At 39.0% G+C, this 20612-nt stretch overlaps 1 protein-coding gene across 6 annotated transcripts in view; it reads left to right on the plus strand.

Annotated features, from left to right (window-relative positions):
* ARL15 (ARF like GTPase 15) overlaps positions 1–20612 on the plus strand; it is a 299893-nt gene that overhangs the window by 274596 nt on the left and 4685 nt on the right. The window lies entirely within an intron of this gene.

Consider the following 20612-nt stretch of genomic DNA (forward strand, 5'->3'; position numbering starts at 1 on the left):
CCCTAAGGCAGTATTTGGTTTGCCTTATTCTGTGATCCTTCTCTTTTGCATCTTTAAATATTGTATAAATATTCCCGGGCCTTGAAGAGTGATCAGCAAGACCTTATTTTTTAAAGGGTCCCTTTTGTTACTCATATAAGGCCCTATCTGGGATCCCTTTGTGTATGCATTTATAGGCTTTCCTCGGGTGCTCACTTCATTATTCAAGTACCTCACCAATGTTATGTTATCTAACTGCAGTGTTAGCTTTACAACACACCTTTATTATGGGTAATTTTAACTCCATTTTACAGATGAGGAACTGATACGGAGAAGATTAAGAGACTTGCCAAAGTGACTTTCCTACACTTCAGGGGAAGAACTGAAGGGAAAAAGAAGGAATTTGTACTTAACAGTCTTTAATTCGCAACATGATATAACAATTCCCTTTGTTAAAGTTAAAATATTTTCTACATTTATAAAAACCTGATTCTTAAAAAATTTAACTCTTTGATTCATTATGAAGGCAAAACCCCAAATAGTTTGAACTTTACAATACTACTATTATTAATAATCCTGTTAGTTTCAGATTCTTGTAATGTTCTGGATTCCTTTCTTTACTCTGAATTTTCAGGTGGTTGCTAGATGTGTATAAGAAATGTTTCTTTCTTAGACTGTTTACCTCTACTAATAAGGTAGATAGTCTTTGATTATGCTATTCATCTTCCAGATTGTACAAATAGTCTTCCAAAGGTTCGGCTATTTGAACATGTGTAGATAGTCTGACATTCCTTTTTAGGTCCTTTTGTGGAATTCAAATCACTTCCTATAACTGAGGAGTGTAGTAGTATCAAGATTTTCCTATGCCATGTAGTTCTTGAAAATCATAAGCATTTTACTATGTAGTACTATGCCCTATGGTAAATGTGTCTTTTAGCTTATAAAGTTGGCCATTTTAACCTTTGTACTAAAATTCCTGATGTTCTGTATCCAGACATTGAATGTCTCTGATCTAAGAAATGGCTAATACTGTGGACTCAGTGCTTTCCTCAAATGAACATTACCATTCATCCTTTAAAGTTAACTGCTTTGTTGATAGGTGCTGATATTCACATGCATATCTAAGAACAAGACTGAATGCATAGGATATCTGGAATAAATCCATATCTACTACAAAATTGTTCAACTTTTCTTAAAATACGTGAATTGCATGCCTTTGGAAAACTCATTATGGACTTGAATTAAGAATGCATTACATGATTGTAGGCCCATTGTAATCCTTGGTTAGCTAATAAAACCATAATATCTTAACCAGTTGCTGGCAGCACAGCCTCAGTGGCTGGGTAACCATGTTATGCTGCTGATTTAAACTCCCCAAAGAATTAACATTGACTTAAACAGAGATATCATAGTTCCCTCTATATTTACACTGATAAAGTCTAGTCAGAAGATCAGAAACTTAGTTGCAGGCAAAATATCTGTCACTAATACCTCATGGAGAAATTTTCTTGGGGTGTGTCTAGACTGGCAAGATTTAGTGCAAAAGTGGCCGCTTTTGCGCAAAATCTTGCCAGCTGTCTAAACTGGCTGCGAGAATTTGGGCAAGAACACTGACGATCTAATGTAAGATTATCAGTGTTCTTGTGCAAGAACTCTGACGCTCCCGCTCAGGAAAAAGCTCTTTTGCGCAAGTGTTCTTGTGCAAGAGGGCCAGTGTAGACAAGGACAGGAATATTTTGCCTAAGAAAGCCCCGATGGCGAAAATGGCCGCTGGAGCTTACTTGCACAAAACCGCGTCTATACTGGGCACAGATGCTTTTGTGCAAAAGCAAATCTTTTGCTCAAAGGCACTTGCCAATCTAGACGCTCTTTTGCGGAAATACTTTTAATGGAAAAACTTTTTAACTGGCAAAATCATGCCAGTCTAGACGCAGCCTTGGTGTGCGTGAGAATGGTCTAACTTGCTTACATCCCTTTTGAAAGGGACTTGTAGTCAGTACAAAGAGTAAAAACCTATTGGTGTCTGCCTTATAAGCACATGCTTGAATGTTGTTTTGTCAACATACTTTTTATTTAAAAAAAAAGTTACCGATGTTTTACTAGTAGTTTTTGGTAGGTTCTTATAGGTTCAAGAAACACTATAAAAGCGTTTGTTACAATGTAACTTTTTGTTCCCAGACACCTCTAATTGTTTGGTATTTGTTGCTGGGAAAGTGAAGGATTTTCAGTCTTTGGCTTGTCCACAGAATCTCCAGGTGAATGTCAGGAGACATGAAGATCTATATGCCAAATCAAGACTGATTCATTTTTTCTTTTGCTATAAATATTATGCATCTGACAGAAGTAAATTATATTGCTGTACACATATAATTGTCTATTACTATTCTGTTAGGTATTAATAAAATATATTCTCTTTCTGAGCAAATTTTATTTTTTCTTTTTCTTCCTAGAGTTTAATGGTTCCTTGTGATTCTTTAATTGGCAGTTATGATATTTTAATAGGTTTTAGTATGCTGTCATTTTGGATCGATACCAAAGAGAAGCCTCAGCTATTTTAAACATCTTTTATTGCTGCAAATATGAATTACTGTGATTTCTAATATTACTGTCATTGTGGAATAATTTTGCCTATCACATTGCAGCCCTATATATAAAGTGCAAGTTTATCTGAAAGAATACCCCCTCTCTCTAAACAATGTGCATATATGTTTTGGGAGGACGTGTATTTTTTTTACATAAATGCATATCATTGAGTTTCTATGCTGAAACATATCTCAGACTAAGGAAAGATACTCACCCATTGCCGTGTTGTCTATGATAAAGGGCCTAAATAAGAAAGGGGCACTGTATTCATAACTGTCATAAGAAATGTGTAACCAATTATATACCAGATAAATCTGTGAGGTATTCATTTGAAAAAGTCCAACACTGGTCATATTTTCAATAGGGCTATCAATTGATGTGCATTAATACCTGCAATTAACACAGGGCAGGATTAACATGTTAATTTTTTAACATGTTAATCGCAGGGGTTAATGCTGCGCTGCTCCTTTGAAGTGCCGCCCCCAGCACTTCAAAGGGGCAGTGCATTAGAAGCCTGCGATCAGCTGGAGTCCCTAGTTGACCCTGGGCTCCGTGCAGCGCTGCCCCTTTGAAGCACTGGAGCGGACTTCAAAGGGGCAGCACAATGCAGAGCTGGGGATCCTAATGCGCTGCCCCTTTGAGGTGCCACGGCTGACCCCAGGCTCATGGTGCTGCCCATTGGGAAACGCCAGGGCGGCTTTTCCAAGGGGCAGCGCTGCACGGAGCCAGGGTCAACTGCGAACTCCAGCTGATCCCGGTCTTCTGCGGTGCTGCCCCTTTGAAATGCTGCCACTGCATTTCAAAGGGGGGCAGCGCACATGATTAATCGCGTGATTAATCACGATTCAATTTTTTAATTGTGTGATTAGTTGCGATTAAATTTTTTAATCACTTGACAGCCCTAATTTCCAAATAGCTGTTTATTGCTACTTACTTATACTGCATGGATTTCTCTTTATAGGATAGCCAGATCTCTCTTTCCTGCAACAATCCTTTAGTTCTTTGCGAATTAGGGGATTTTGTATAAGATTGAAGAATGGATTTCCTGGCCGCCAGAATAGAAATCTTGAAAATAAATTAGCAGTGATTTGAGTGGAAGAATGGGAATGTGGAGTGGTTTTGATTTCCTTGAATGCATGTACAGACAACTCTTTCATTGTGGGCACTCCTACAGGAAGAGAAGAGCAGCCACTCTGTAACGGAAGCATTTCTCCACTATGTGACTGTGGGGGAGATTTTTAAAGGTATCAAATGGCATAAGGTGCCTAACTCCCATTGCAAGTCAGTGGAAAATAAGTGCCTGCCAACTGCCTTTTGTGCCTTGAAAATCTACCCATATATTATTCATTCTAAATATGATCCACATAAGGAGAGCATGTGAAGTCAAATGAACATTACAGTCAACAGAGAATTTTCTATTCTGTCCTATCAGATCATGGTCTACTCTTAGCAGTGGCATTGTTATCATAGATTTCCTTGATAAATTGCAACTTTGCAAGTATCCTGGTTAAAATATTGCTGTGCAGACACATTCCCATCTGCTTATTTGCAAGTCCATTCTAGATCACAACCTCTTAGTAGTTTTCCAAAAGGGACAGTTTTTCTTGTCTACAGTTCTAAAGGGGGGGGGGGGGGAGAATATTTATCCTTTTCTAACAAAACACCATGCTTGATAATGTAATGGTTTTCTTGTCATGCTGAATGTACTCCTTCCAATAACCTTTAATTGGTTGATGAAAATTAGAAGAATAGTTTTGATTCCAGTCATCTTTCAGTATACAGATGAAAGTAGAATAAGAAAAATTAAACATTAACTTGAGGTATATAATGAATGGCCTTCTGATAAGCATGCTGTACTACTGCAGTTTGAATGGAAAAACAAAAGTCTATTCTTCTGTAGCTTCAAGTCTCTCGTAGGCCATATGCTGTTTTCAGCAGTTGTAAGTTAGTTTTACTTATTTACTGAATTGTGTAAAAATTAATAATTGACATTATTTTTAATATTAAAATTATTATTGAAAAATATGGTTTGCTTATTGAAACTATTTTTAAGATTAAATCTACAAAAATAAGTGAGCAATGATCCTGAATTCCCTTGCCTCAATAGAAAGCACGTGTACTGTAAAGAACAACAAGACAGTTTAGCAAGCACAATTCTAGGTACTGGTTAACTTCAAAATATTCATATATTTTTCCATTTTCTTTCTTTATATGCTGAAGAAATGCTTGAACAATCATTTCCGTGTAGCAACTGAAAGAATTGTATTAGCTCTTGAGAACACTGCTCAAACTACACTGAATGAACAAACTATTGCAAAGTACTGGTTTCAGAAGTTAGGGTAATAAGAACAATTCGTTCTTATACACTTTTTGCTTCACTACCTTGCAAGTGCTTAAATATTTTTCTTGGTGGCAGTAAGTGCATTATACTGGCATTGTGATCATTGCAAATAAGAAAATGAGCATAGACCATCAGCAAAACTGCAATAGAATCAAATGGTTTAATTTTAAGTAAGCTGTTGTGACTAGTTTAAAAAGAATGAAAAACATTTTTCCAGAATGTGTAGTATTCGTGTTGAAATTCATTGATTCATGCAGCTTTCATGGTGTTGTAAATATTGTGTTTGTGTAAAAGGTACTTGGGGACAGAGAGAGCATATGTTGAGTCAGAATTCTGTTTGCTTATCTCTGGAATTAGTATAATTGAAGCTGAACTTCCAAGAATGACTTAGGCCTAAAGCTTCAAGTGAGCCCTCTAAAGCAAGCCTCCCACTGTTCTCTTGAAAATAGGCTTGCTTTGAGTGGAATGAAGGAATCTTTATTGTGGATATTGATCTAAAAAGTAAGTGTAAGTTAATTATTTGTGAGCATTTAGTAATGAATAGGTATATTTAAATTTTACTTGAAATAAATATAGTAATGCTTTAGATAATCAAGTATTTCTTTGATAATCTTCATCAGAAACAAGACAGATACCAAGACATTTGTGGTGGTACCTCTCTCCTAGCAATTCTGGCATGTCCATGTTCCATCTGTCCTCTAAATGGATTGTCTGTCTTCAGTTCACCTCTCTTACCTTATCCATTTCCAACATCAGCTTGTTTTGATTGAATATATATGCTAAATTCCTTCGTGCGATGACAGGGAGATAGAAAAAGTTAGTCTAAATGCCAAAGTAATACAGTTTCCTCCTGGACAGATGTTCACCTAGCCTCCATCAGGATGAGCCATATAAAAGGAGCATAACTATCAGCAGATGGATGACAAGTCTTCTACTCATGGACCCATTCCTGCATCCTAATAGAAACTACCTGCACCCCTAATATTTTAGCTGTTGAAAAGAAACCCTCAGTAAGATGGAGTACACTTTGAAAATAGTGTAGAGTTTGTATATGGGCCATTCCAACTCTTTAAGCCTATTCAAGAATATGGACAACATTTTCCTAACCCCAGAAAACCAGGTGCTCAGACTCTTCAATTTTTTATAGGGTAACACAGTTGTGGCTGTCATCACCATATCTCATGCTAACTTCAAATGGTATCATAAATGCAGAGCCATGTAGGTCTCAAGACACGGTGCTGCAAACTATCACAATTCATTCTTGAAGAAATACCATCCAATTTCCTGTGTTGCTTTTCTATTTAAAAAAAAGTGCTTCCTGGTTTCAATCTTAGCTGCAAAAAGTCTCAAATCTCTGCTCTTGGATATGGACCTTACTATGTCTTCCATAAGGACAAGGTTATCCTTTGTGCTAGAGAGTCATTCATTACCACAGTTAATTCGTCATTTGTAACTCACCAATAGTCCTTCTCCCTTTTTGTTTTGTCCAAAGCTTCCACACGCAAAAGAGAGCATAATAACTGCTAAATGTGGGGAGAGTGGTGAATGTCCTTAGAATAGTGGTTCTCAAACAGGGGTAAGTGTACCTCTGAGCACATACAAAGGGGTTATATCAGCTCATCTAGCTATTTGCCTACTTTTACAACAGGCTATATAACAAGAACTAGTGAGGTCAGTGCAAACTACATTTTCATAGAGACAAGTGACGTGTTTTATACTGCTTTATACACCATACACTGAAATGTAAGTACAGTATTTATATTCCAGTGCTTTATAATTGTACAGCAAAAATGAGAAAGTAAGCAGTTATTTTTAATAATAGTGCGCTGAGACATTTTGTATTTTCTATGTCTGATTAAAAGCAAATAGTTTTTAAGTGTGGTGAAATCTGGTATATATGAGACCAATCAGCCTCTGAAAAGGGTACAGTGATCTGGAAAGGTTGAGACTCACTGCTTTAGAGGAACTGACCAGATCAGGAAAAGAGAATCTTTATTCTTTTCCTTTCACTCTGAATGATTATCTGAAAACCTCCAACTATTCCCTACTTAGATTTATCAAATGCTGATTCTTATTCAGGTAAAACTAGTTACAGAAGGATCCCAGAATGTTTTAATGCAATTAATTTCTATGTACTGCTCTCAGAGTATCTCAGATTGAGGGTGAGGTCAGGATCCAGAACAGAAATTTTATTTGATTTCCTTTTATGTAAGGTTTTTAGATAGACCCTGAGGTGAAAGTAAGCTAGTGCAGTGTATGGGTAATAAGAAAGATGGCCAAAGCTGTGCAAGTAAGTTGGTGTATAGTACATGGTACTGGTAAAGCGCAGTGGGAAAACACGGTATCTTTCCTGCAGTCACTCCACAGAGCTGCCTCTTAGGAGGGGCAACTGGGAGCAGTGCATCAGCCAGAGGAGTTGCTAGTGTCTCACTCCTTTTCCCATCACTGTTGTCCCTCCCAATGGGAAAAGGAACAAACTCCCAACCCCACTGTCCTTTGGCAGCACTGCCACTTTATTGAGATGGAAGAACTGCTGCTCTGTGGAAGCGTAGGGAGTAGAGCTGGGGTTTCTCCTTCTTCCTGTGCTAGGAGCGGTAGCAGGGAGAAGAGCAGAATGTCTGGCAGCTCCTCTAGCTGTTGTACCGCCCCCAATGCCCTCTCCCCTCACATAATGTGCAGTAAGGAGGGTAAGCATATGAGGGCCCTGAGCTGGGGGCAATGTAGCATCACATAAGGAGATCACATGCCTCCTCTCCTTAGCTGGTGTGTCCCCACATACTGGAAGAAATTTACTTTTACCACTGAGTAGCCCCCAAGATTATGTTATCGTGGCACCTCCCCATCATTAATTAAATTATCCTCTCAACATCTCTGTGATGTAGGGCAATGCTGTTGCTCACATTTTACAGATGGGGCATTGAGAGACTATGTGATTGAATTTTTTTCCCCAGTGTTGCTCAGGGAATCTGTGACAGGGAGGAGAATTGAACACTCTGATGGCCTCAGCTAGCACCCTAAGTACTGGATCGTCCTTCACTCTCCCATTTTGCAACTGATCTTTCTCACAGTCTGTCCTCACTGAGATGCATTCTTTGGATAGCTATACAATTGCTTCTTTGGGGTTAGTGTATGTAGTTAGTATGTTAGTTAACAAGTTTTATATAAACGTTAAGAAGTTCGTATTTAGCCTAGCATACACATTTGGAAGTACACATCCAAATTGCCAAAAGGGGAAGGCAATGGGAGCAGTTGCTCCAGGGCCCTGTGATTCAAAGAGGCCCAGGGTTCCAGTGGCAGCCAACACTCTGGGCCCTTTAAATCTGAACTGCACCGCTCTATGGTAGCGGAAGCCCTCACCCCACTTCTGCAGCCCAACCCAGTGAGAGTGAGGGAGGATGAGGAAGAGCAAGTGCTGGAGGGAGGGGAGATGAAACAAGAGGGGGTGGGGCTCCGGGAAGGGATGGGAATGTTCAGTTTTGTGTAATTAGAAAGCTGGCGACCCTATCTCCTTACAATATTTTAAATTAGTAACCTTGGCACAAAAAAGCAGGAGTGTGCTAATCACATTTACTAATGATACAAAGTTAGAAGGCATCACCAATACAGAGGAGGATCAAAATATTATATAGGAAAATCTGGGTGACCTTGAAGATTAGAATGCTTGAAATGAGATGCAGTTCAGTAGTACAAAGTGTAAGATCCTACACTGAGGGTACGTCTAAACTACATGCCTCCGTCGACGGAGGCATGTAGATTAGCCAGATCGGCAGAGGGAAATGAAGCCGTGATTAAAATAATCGCAGCTTCATTTAAATTTAAATGGCTGCCCCACTCTGCCGATCAGCTGTTTGTCGGCTGATCAGGGCAGTCTGGACGCGACGCGCCGACAAATAAGCCTTTCTTGATCGGCACAGGTATGCCTCGTGAAACCAGGTTTACCTGTGCCGATCAAGAAAGGCTTCTTTGTCGGCGCGTCGCGTCCAGACTGCCCCGATCTGCCGACAAACAGCTGATCGGCAGAGCGGGGCAACCATTTAAATTTAAATGAAGCCGCGATTATTTTAATCGCGGCTTCATTTCCCTCTGCCGATCTGGCTAATCTACATGCCTCCGTCGACGGAGGCATGTAGTCTAGACACACCCTTAGGGTCTTATGAGAAGAATTAAATAGGGATTCGTCAGTTGGAAGAAATAGAGGAGAGAGCCCTGAATGAGATAAGACATTGAGAAAGGGAGGACTAGTGCTCTGACATAGCGCTGAACAGCCTTCCTCTCAAGTGTTTGAGGCTGAACAATCTTGCTCTGAAGTGTTTGAGGCTGGTTCTTACCCTCATGCCCAGGGTCTAACTGGGGGCCATATGTGATGTCAGAAATATTCCCTTAGGTCAAATTGGCAATGACCATGAGGGATTATTGTCATTCTCTGCCACATGTGAGTCACTTGGTATTGCAGGCACCTTGAATGCTGGTTCACTCACCTCATCCCTCCTGAGCACTGTAATATTTTGGGCTCCTTTCGATTGTTGGCTTTAGTGCGCAAATAGTGGGTGGTGTTGGTCACCAGACTGGATGATCTAGTCTAGTGGTTCCTTCTGCCCTTAATCTTGGCTCTGAAAGAAGTAGTCAGTGTCAGTAATCGGTGTCATTCCACTGTGGTGCATTGCCTGTAGTCTGAAGGCCAGGATGATGACATTGTAAGTTCTATGACTCTGTCCGCAGCTAATCTTATAAAAACAGTGTGGCAGGTGCTCTTGGCTGTACACAACATACAAATCCTTCCATTTTGAACCAGAGCATTTGAATTTGCTTTCAAATCAGAATGTTGCAGTCGATAGTACAGTCAGGCCAACTGACGGGAGGGAGGAGGGACAGCTGCCCCAGGGCCTGGTGATTCAAAAGGTCCCAGAGGCTCATGATGGCAGCTGCTGTGGCAGCCAGAGCCCCGGACTCTTTAATTCACCACCGGAGCTTTGTATAGCATGCTGTAGGCTATGCTGAGGGCTGCCTGGGTAGGCATGGTGTGCTCCGGGAATTGCTGAGGCTGCCTGGGGGAAGCTATCCCTAATCCGGCATCTTCTGGGGACATGGAGACACCCCCCACCGCCACCTTGACCAAGGACTCAGAGAGGCTGTCAGCCTCATTGAGAATAATATACTCCTCTAGGCCAATATCTAAAACAGACAATTATTGTATCCACTTATTCTTTTTTTAAATTATTGCTCCTGCTTTATCAATCCTTTAAGTACTTTCCTTTTTTTATAGGACAATCAGAAATGTTTCTTGAAACAATTCCAAAGAATAAGTCAATTTAAAATGGTGAATTAAACTAATATGAAGTCAATTATTTTTGCTTAAGGAGTTCCAGTAGTTCAAGCAATGTATCAGTGAATTAATAGCAATGTGGGGGTGGTATTTAGACCCCTTCTAAATTATGTTCTGTTTTTCAGTACCACGCACATTGAATTTAATATACAAAGTTAATCTGGGAATGTTAGTTTTAGTCATTATAGGACAATAAATCTGAATGCTTATACAGTACCCTATCCAAGGACATTTCAGTTTTTTTTAAAAAACTTAAAATACTAATCTTATTCAAAGAGTCACGCACAGTATCACTGATAAGCTGCTACTTCACAAGTTGTAGTAAAAGGTTTATCCTCATCTTTCTCTCTCAGCTAAAAGATGTTCCATGCAGTGGCTTACCTCCTTTGTGCTGTTTTACAGCTGCACAGGCTGTGGTGGAATAGCACTGATACATCTTGGCTTAGAAATGTCAGAATAGTCTGATTGTATTAGACCTTTTCATTTACTGCTCTAGACACAATTGTCTGTCCCTGATGAGTTTCTCATTCTTATAACCCTCGACCTCATAAAATACTGAACTCATACCTGAAACCTACACTTTATAATGCCAGATTTTTTTTTCCATTTTCGGTTGATGCAGTTAACTTGTATCAAGTTTAAAAATAATGCTTTCAAAGAATCAATTTCATGGTGAATGCATCTAGTCAATTAAGCCATTTAAACAACATCTTACTCGTGTGTAGCAGACCATTTTACAAGTAACTGATAGTTTTACAAGCCTGTGTTTCAGACACGATAATTGGTTGTCTCTAATATGTGAGTTTGGGACTTAAACTCATTAACTTCCTTCAGTGTACAGAACATTTCTTAACTAATGCTATTCTGTACCAAAGTAAGATTTTTTTTTTAGATAGTCATATTTTAAAAGTTATATTATCAAGAAGTATTAGAAGGGAGGGGAGTACCTTTTTAGTATAGTCTCAATTATGCTAATTTCGTAGTATAACCCTTTTGACATTGTATTGTTTATAAACACTAGTTATAGGATCTAATTATAGGATAATTTCTGTTTTAGGGAAAAATTCAAGTAAAATTTTTAAGTGTGTAGAGTTTGGAATTTTGGATTTATATTGTGTGCACACAAAAAAGGTAATGTGGAAGAGACATTGTAGCTTCATCATAATGTGGAAAAAATAATGCACATTGGAAAAATAACCACAACTATACATACAATATGATGGGGGCTAATTTAGCTACAACTAATTAGGAAAGAGATCTTGGATTCGTTGTGGATACTTCTCTGAAGACGTCCACGCAGTATGCAGCAGCAGTCAAAAAAGCAAACAGGATGTTAGGAATCATTAAAAAAGGGATGGAGAATAAGACAGAGAATATCTTATTGCCCTAATATAAATCCATGGTACGCCCACATCTGGAATACAGATGTGGTCTCTTCACCTCAAAAAAGATATACTGGCATTAGAAAAGGTTCAGAGAAGGGCAACTAAAATGATTAGGGGTTTGGAACAGGTCATCTATGTGGAGAGATTAAAGAGACTAGGACTTTTCAGCTTGGAACAGAGGAGACTAAGGAGGGATATGTTAGAGGTATATAAAATCATGAGTGGTGTGGAAGAAGTGAATAAGGAAAAGTTATTTACTTGATCCCATAATATAAGAACTAGGGGCCACCAAATAAAATTAATGGGCAGCAGGTTTTACACAAATAAAAGGAAGTTTTTCTTCATACAGTGCATAGTCAACCTATGGAACTCCTGAGGAGGTTGTGAAGGCTATGACTATAACAGGCTTTTAAAAAGAACTAGATAAATTCATGGAGGTTAAGTCCATTAATGGCTATTAGCCAGGATGGGTAAGGAATGGTGTCCCTAGCCTCTGTTTGTCAGAGGGTGGAGATGGATGGCAGGAGAGAGATTGCTTGATCATTACCTATTCGATTCAATCCCTCTGGGGCACCTGGCATTGCCCACTGTCGGCAGAGGGATGGACCTTTGGTCTGACCCAATATGGCATTCTTATGTTCATCATGCTTCATAGTTGCAACTAGCCCAGCTATTTGTCGAAAGAGAGGAGAGGAAGGGAGTTGCTAGGCAAAGAACATGTGGGCTGAGTAAAGTTCTTGGTCCATTGGAGTTAATCTTGATTCATTAGCTTTAGGTATTGATGTCTGCAGTACCTTTAATTTCTTTTTGAGCAAAATTGTTCTCTTATAGGTGCCAAGACAGAAAAAGAAAAACATTGACAAAATTGTGCTTCAAATGAAGGAAAAAAAAGGCTGTTGTCTGTCAGCTTAAGAGACCCTGATGCTGTGCTTTTGAAATGTTTTTTTCTACTAACTTCCCACCTCCTGAATTCAAACTGTTTTATTTGAATACTTATTTTCTTTTTTCTGTTCTTTGGAAAATTAATGTGGTTTTTTTTTCTTTGTAACATACAATATATCTGGGTAGTTTAACTGCAGGGATCAGAAGTATGAATCTCTCCTGTCTAAACTAAAATACTGCGCTTTATTAGCTTAAAGACCTGTAGCAAAGTCAAACATTTTTCAGTGCAGACACCTGAGGGGGACAGAGAGCCACACTGAGTGTCCATTGATTACATATGCATGAGTGCACATAACTGTTCACTTCAATAACTATACAATAATGCACAAAATCCAAGGTTATTTCTGGCACTCTTATGACGCAAATATAATTCAGATAGGTGGTAAAATGTTATCTTGTGCTTACATCAAGTCATTGCTTATATAAGTTTAGGTATTATAACAATGGGAATCTACTCTATTCTTAGCTCAGATACAATGCTTTTGAGCATGAGCACTCTGTTTATGAATGCTGTTTATTCTGACACTAGATTGGTTTTTCGCTGCATACATATATGTTAGTTCTTCTGCATCTATAGCTATTTAGAAAATACAACTATAAACCATTTAACTAAGATGGTAAGTGAGATCTTCATTTTGGCCATGGACATCTAATAGGGATTGTATAAGTAGCAGGGTACAGTACAGACTAACAAGTAGCTATATCACCCCTGCCTTGTAATTTGGAGCACCCCATACAATGCCCTGCTGCTGTATCCTCTACCCTAAACTATTCACAAACACCCTTCAGCAGTAAGTCATTCATAGCTATGTCTGTGTATACACTACAGACAGACAGCCATACTTTGGCTCTTACAATCTTTGGTTATGCTAAAGAGTGATACCAATACATAGAATCATAGAGCTGGAAGAGACCTCAGGAGGTCATACAGTCCAGCCCCCTGCCCAAGGCAGGACCAATCTCAACTAAATCAACCCAGCCAGGGCTTTGTCAAGCTGAGACTTAAAAATCTCTAGGGATGGAGATTCCACCACCTCCCTATGTAACCCATTCCAGTGCCTCACCATCCTCCTAATAGTTTTTCCTAATATGCAAACTTGACCTCTCCCACTGTAACTTGAGACCATTGCTCCTTGTTCTGCCATCCGTCACTACTGTGAACAGCCTTTCTCCGTCCTCTTTGGAACCTCCCTTCAGGAAGTTGAAGGCTGCTATCAAATCCCTCCTCACTCTTCTCTTCTGCAGACTAAACAAACCCAAATCCCTCTCCAATATGTCCACATCCTTTCTATAGTGGGGAACCCAGAACTGGATACAGTACTCCAGATGTGGCCTCACCAAAGCCGAATAAAAGGGAATAATCATTTCTCTGGATCTACTGGCAATGCTCCTCCTAAAGCACCCTAATATGCCATTAGCCTTCTTGGTAACAAGGGCACACTGTTGACTCATATCCAGCTTCTCATCCACTTTAATCCCCAGGTCCTTTTCTGCAGAACTGCTACTTAGCCATTCGATCTCCAGCAATGCTTGAGATTCTTCCACCCCAAATGCAGGACTCTGCACTTGTCCTTGTTGAACCTCATCAGATTTCTTTTGGCTCAATCCTCTAATCTGTCCAGGTCACTCTGGACCCTATCCCTGCCCTCCAGCATATCTACCTCTTCCCCTAGCTTACTGTCATCTGCTAACTTGCTTAGGGTGCAATCCATCTCCTCATCCGGGTCATTAATAAAGATGTTGAACAAAACCGGTCTGAGAACAGATCCTTGGGGCACTCTGCTAGAAACCAACCGCCAACCTGACATTGAGCCGTTGATAACTACCCATTGGGCCCGACAGTCTAGCCAGCTTTCTATCCATCTTACAGTCCATTAATCCAATCTATATTCCCTTATCTTGCTGGCAAGAATATTGTGGGAGACCGTATCAAAACCTTTGCTAAAATCAAGGTATATCACATCCACTGACTTTCCCATATCCACAGAGCCAGTTACCTCAGCATTGAAGCTAATAAGATTGATCAGACACAACTTGCCCTTTGTGAATCCATGTTGACTATTCCTGATCACTTTCCCCTCTTACAAGTTCTTCAAAATGGATTCCTTGAGGATACCCTCCATGATTTTTCTGGGGACTGAAGTAAGGCTGATCGATCTGTAGTTCCCTGGATTGTCCTTCCCTTTTTTAAAGATGGGCACTACATTTGCCTTTTCCCAGTCATCCGGGATCTCTCAATCTACACGAGTTGTCAAAGATAATGGCCAAAGGCTCCGCAACTCCCTCAGTACCCTCGGATGCATTAAATCTGGGCCCATGGATTTGTATATGGCTAGCTTTTCTAAATACTCCGTAACCTGTTCTTTCCTCACCAAGGGCTGTCCACTACGTTGCCAGGTGCATTTGTTTGGGAGCTGACTTTGTCCATGAAGACAGAGGCAAAGAAAGCATTGAGTACTTCAGCTTTTCCCACATCATCTGTCACTAGATTACCTCCCTCATCCAATAAGGGCCCCACACCCTCTCTGATCACCCTCTTATTGCTAACATGCCTGTAGAAACCTTTTTTGCTATCCTTCACATCCCTTATTTGCTGCAATTCCAATTGCCCTTTCACCTCCCTAATAAGTCCCCTGCATTCTCAAGCAATATATTTATACTCCTCCCTAGTCGTCAGTCCAAGTTTCCACTTCTTGCAAGCTTCCTTTTTGTGTTTAAGCTCACCAAGGATGTCCCTGGTAAGCCAATCTGGTAGCCTACCATGCTTTCTTTTCTTGCTGCGAATCGGGATGATTTCATCCTGTGCCTTTAATAAAAGGCTTCTTTAAAATACTGCCAGCTCTCCTGGACTCCTTTCTCCTTCATGTAAACATCCCAGAGAATCTTGCCTATCAGTTCTCTGAGGGAATCAAAGTCTGCTTTTCTGAAGTCCAGGGTGTGTATTTTGCTATTCTCCTTTCTTCCTTTCGTCAGGATCTTGAAATCCATCATCTCATGATCACTGCTTCCCAGGTTATCACCCACCTCTACTTCCCCCACTAGTTCCTCCGTTTTTGAGCAGCAGGTTAAGCTGCGCATGGCCCCTATTCAGTTCCTTCTGCACTTGTACCAAGAAGTTATCCTCAACATTCTCCAAAAGCATCTTGGATTGTCTGTACTGCTGTATTGGTCTCCCAACAGATGTCAGGGTGATTAAAATTCCCCCATGAGAACCAGGGCCTGCGATCTGAAAACATCTCTTAGTTGTCAACAGAGATGGCTCTTCCCCCAGAAATGTATGTCCTGTACTGTCCAACTTTCACCTGAATAGCACAAACACATTATATTCCTTAGTTCAGTAAGGCTGTGTCTACACTGCACCCCTTTTCCAGAAAAGGGATGCAGATGAGACAAGTCGGAATTGCAAATGAAGTGGGGATTTAAATTTTCCCCGCTTCATTTGTATAAACATGGCTGCCGCTTTTTTCTGGCTCGGGGCTTTGCTGGAAAAAAGTGCCAGTCTAGACGGGGATCTTTCGGAAAATAAAGCCTTTTCCGAAAGGTCCCTTATTCCTCTTAAAATCAGGAATAAGGGACCTTTCGGAAAAGGCTTTATTTTCCGAAAGATCACCTCATGCCCCCCCTGGAATTTCTTCACTCCCCCCCTCCTGGGGTACGCCCCCCGGTTTGGGAACCCATGTTCTTGATAGTACTTGATCCTGCCATGAGGGCAGGGGACTGGACTCGATGACCTCTTGAGGTCCCTTCCAGTCCTAGTATTTATTCTATGATACTCTCCCTTTCTTGTTTCCCCACACTTGCCAGTACCACTCTCCATTCTCCTTTGTCAAGTATCCTCTCTCTCTCTTCAAAACAGATTATTTTATACAATGCAGGCAAAAGACTGAATCAGTTATGATCTGAAGGTCAAGTTTAGTAGAGGAGAGTCTGAAGGTTACTAATAATAAAAAGGAGGGAGGAGAACATCTATTTTGTAAAGCATTGTATAAATTGGATATTTTATATATTGTGAAGTACTGTACATGTGTGTTTCTTTAGGACAGACAAAATTTACAGTACAAAATTGTCAGCCCTGACCACAGTAAAACTTACATGAAACATTTTGAACTAGAAATAACTTTCAGAAACTCATGTGTGAAAGCTTTTGGATCTACAAGTTTTGCTAAAAGCAAAACTTCAAATGCTTCATAATTATACAAAGTAATCTACCAACACAAATTTCACAACTCTTTCATAATCAGTATTGCTCTTCAGTAGTTTTGAGTCCAGTCAAATACAATATATCAAGTACATTCTGATCAGTTCTGAAATAGTTTTAACCTTTTTGACTGGTCATTGAGAAACAAAATTAAGTGATATTCTGTTTGTTTGTTCCAGTGCATCAAAACCTTTCATTTTCCCCTCAAATGCTGGACAGAAATTGAGTCAACTATACCTACTGTGTATTGAAGCAGACCTCTTCAAACAGCTGTAAGATTAATTATGAACAACTAATACAAATGAATCTGACAGCTTTTGGGACACACCCTATTGGAAATAGTTCCCAAAGCTCCTGACTTATTGAGGTTCATCCAGTGTAGCATAAAGTTTAAATTGGAGAATGCAGTAAGAGACAATGAATTGTTCTGTAGTTCACTGAAGATCACTTCTGTTCCACTGTTAAATATTTAACACGGGGCAAGCTAATTATAGTTGCTTTCTATATCTGGGTTAGAGACAAGTCCACTAGCAAGCTTTTTCCTCTATGGCTATCTCCAGAATAGCTGCACTCCTGGGTGTTCCAAACAGCTGTTCTGTGGCTTCATCACCAGAGGCTCCTAGTCCAAAAGCCACTGTGTAATGATCATCTTCCTCTTATTTCAGCAGCCACCGAGATTTGAGTTCTGTGGCTCTGGAATATTGATCAGCATCACAGACACAGAATATTTGTGCCAGATTATTAAATTAATGACTATTTTATTTATATACCAAGAAAAAAAATTAACATTTTTCTCTACAAAACAATTTTTCTTATCCCAATTTACCACAGATAATTTTGTCCTGTTTTATTATTCAATTATTGACTTTGTTTTGGAACATCCTGTCACTGAAATGTAGCCTAAAATCATTTTGAACATCTAGACAACAGTATGACCTGGTAAGTAATGTTACTTTTGCTCAATTTGCATGAAGACTGAAGTGTTAATGTGCTTGGTACAGTTATTTCCTTTCCATGTTCATTTGCAAATATTGTAAATTTTAAAGTTTAAGCTCAATGACTCCATCATTAAAATGCAATTACCTTTTGATATTCAGCCTTGGTTGGCCTTATTACAAGCATCTAGTATAAATAGGATTGCAAAGGAAGATTTGTGTGTGACGAGTGGAACCAATGGCAATGGCTTACCAGTTGGGGGTGTATAGTAGGTATTCTGCAGGATAGATGTCTAAAAATCTCCAGTTACTCAGCCATATTTGTCAGCTTAACACCAGCAGGGTCCTTTTATCAAATGGCCATAGTGAGACCTTGATTTGTTGTGTTTTTGTACAGCTTTCAGTTCTTCTCCATACTTAGCATTCAATGAGTGCAATTACAGAAACAAACTACAGCACTCTTATACCCTTGTAGTGAAATCCTTTGGTTAGTGTACTTTGCTTAAATATTGACCTGTTTACTGTGTATTTTAATGATTTAGCACACTGACTTATAGATTAATAATATTACTATGAAATGGGAATCATAATAATATTAAAGTCTGTTCTAAAATACTTGTCTCAAGATTTTAGGCAATTTTAAATTGTTTTTTGCAATATTAAGTTTAAACTTTTTATTGTTGGTGATAATTTTATTAACGTAGGTAAGCACATGAAATGATGGATTGGTAACTGCTATTCGTTGGTAAGCATTCCTACACTTTATTTACTCCTGATTTTATATAATCTTTCTAGGCTGTTACCAACCTGGCACTGCAATGTTTAATAATCTAAGTTTTAATATTTCTGAACTAACTGTGGCAGGTTTTCCTACTTCTTTATTTACATAGAAATATCAATATTTCTGATAACTATGATCAAGATCCCTATAATGCAGTTACCTTTATAGATAAGTAATCTCTTCTACCTTGCTGTAATATTTCTAATACTTCATCTAAGTCTATTGTCACAACAGTAATTAAATTCAGATTTATATCAGTTAATAAAATTGCAATAGGTTTCTAGTATTTTATTCGATTAATTAGGTAAACAAAACAGTTGTAGGAACATTTTGAAGAGCTTGTTCAGGTTGTTTGAATACACAACTTGTTTAGTCTTTAGAATATGTACTTAATGAATACAGAGTCTAATGCTATAGTTCTTCTGATCCCTGATTTGGACCTCTGGTTGCTACCACAATACAAATAAAAATTATTACTATTATTGTTCAAAAGCTTCAGAGGGGTAGCCGAGTTCGTTGTTTAAGTTTTTCCAGTTACAGACTATTAGTCTAGCAGCACCTTAAAGACTAACAAAACATGTAGATGGTATCATGAGCTTTCATGGGCACAAACTACTTCCTCAGATGACTGGAGTAGACTAATAGTCCAGATCCAAGAATAAATAAGAAAGGGATGCCGGGGGGGAAGGAAGGATGTGGGAAAAGAAAAAAAGAGAGAAAAATAGTGAATTAGATTGTTCAAGTTACAAGAAACTAATAAGAATAATTTGCACCTCTACAAGTATCCATTGTTTGGGTAAGTCATTAGGATGTGGAAGGTAGTGTGCGAGCCAGCCAATGCCTTTATTCATTCCTCTCTTATAGGAATCAAACTTGTAAATGAAGTTAAGTTCCAACCATTCCCTGTGTATTTGTCTTGTGTAATTGGCCTGAAACAACACGGTGACTTTGAGATCATTGAGTGCCTGGACAGGTTAAAATGTTCTCCAACAGGTTTCTGTGTATTGCCTTTTTGGATATCTGATTTGTGTCCATTAATTCTTTCCCATAGAGACTGTCCAGTTTGGCCAATATACATGGCCATGGGGCATTGCTGGCATTTCATGGCATAGATCACATTAGTGGATGTGCAGTTAAATGAGCCCAGATGTAGTGAGTGATATGGCTGGGCCAATGACGAAATTGCTTGTATAGATGTGTGGACAGAGTTGGCACCTGGGCTGGTTGCAGAGGGCGGGGGAGGGGGATTCCTGGATGATTATGATGGAGGTGTGTTGTATGAATTAGTATTGTTGTGGACTTCAAGAGTAAAAAGTTAATATTTCATGCCAAAACATTCCTCAATACAAGAATGTTCAGTTTAAACTTTGTAAGGACAAAATATTTCTATTGGTTTGTTGGATAGTAAACATTGATGCATGTAGTTACAGTTATATAAGATAAAAGTCTATTTCTGTTTGACATGTCAAACATTAGTTTGTTTTCTGGATCAAATACTAACGGAAAAGTATGTTGGAATTTTCCTTGACAAACAAAGCTTAATGAAATCCATTGATCGCTATAGTCTGAAAAGTGCCACCTATAATACTTAAAAAAAGGCCAAGCAATTTGTTGAACCAGTTTTTTTCTTGATCCCCCATTTAAAACACAATGAGATTATGTTGTTTAAAAATAGTAAAAGTCTTTTAGTGAGTCTGAGAAGAACAACCATCATTCCTAGATTTCCTTTTTTTTCTTCTTCATTATGGTTGCTGTCATGAATGTCAGTGAAATCTTTACTACACACTTTATCATCACAAATATTTTTTTCAATTATGTTGATACTCTTAACATTTATCATTGAACATTGTATTTACAATTTGTTAATGTCCCTTGATAGATGACTGGAGTAGAAATGCCACTTTGAGATTTAATTTAGTCATAGAGGATCACATCTTACTAGGCATTATACTGTATCAGTGGTTTTCGATCTTTTTTTCATTAGCAGCCCCTTATATTTCAAATGGAGGGGTGCAACCCCTTTAGAAATCATACCCATAGTTCTGTGAACCACTGGTTGAAAACTACTGTTGTGTGGCTATAATATTTGTTACCTTGATCACATGAACATTCCAGTCTTTTCTGTATGACCACAAATGAATCCAC

This window comes from Pelodiscus sinensis, chromosome 6, assembly GCF_052426305.1.
Source record: "Pelodiscus sinensis isolate ZL-2025 chromosome 6, ASM5242630v1, whole genome shotgun sequence".
Classification (NCBI taxonomy): Eukaryota; Metazoa; Chordata; order Testudines; family Trionychidae; genus Pelodiscus; species Pelodiscus sinensis.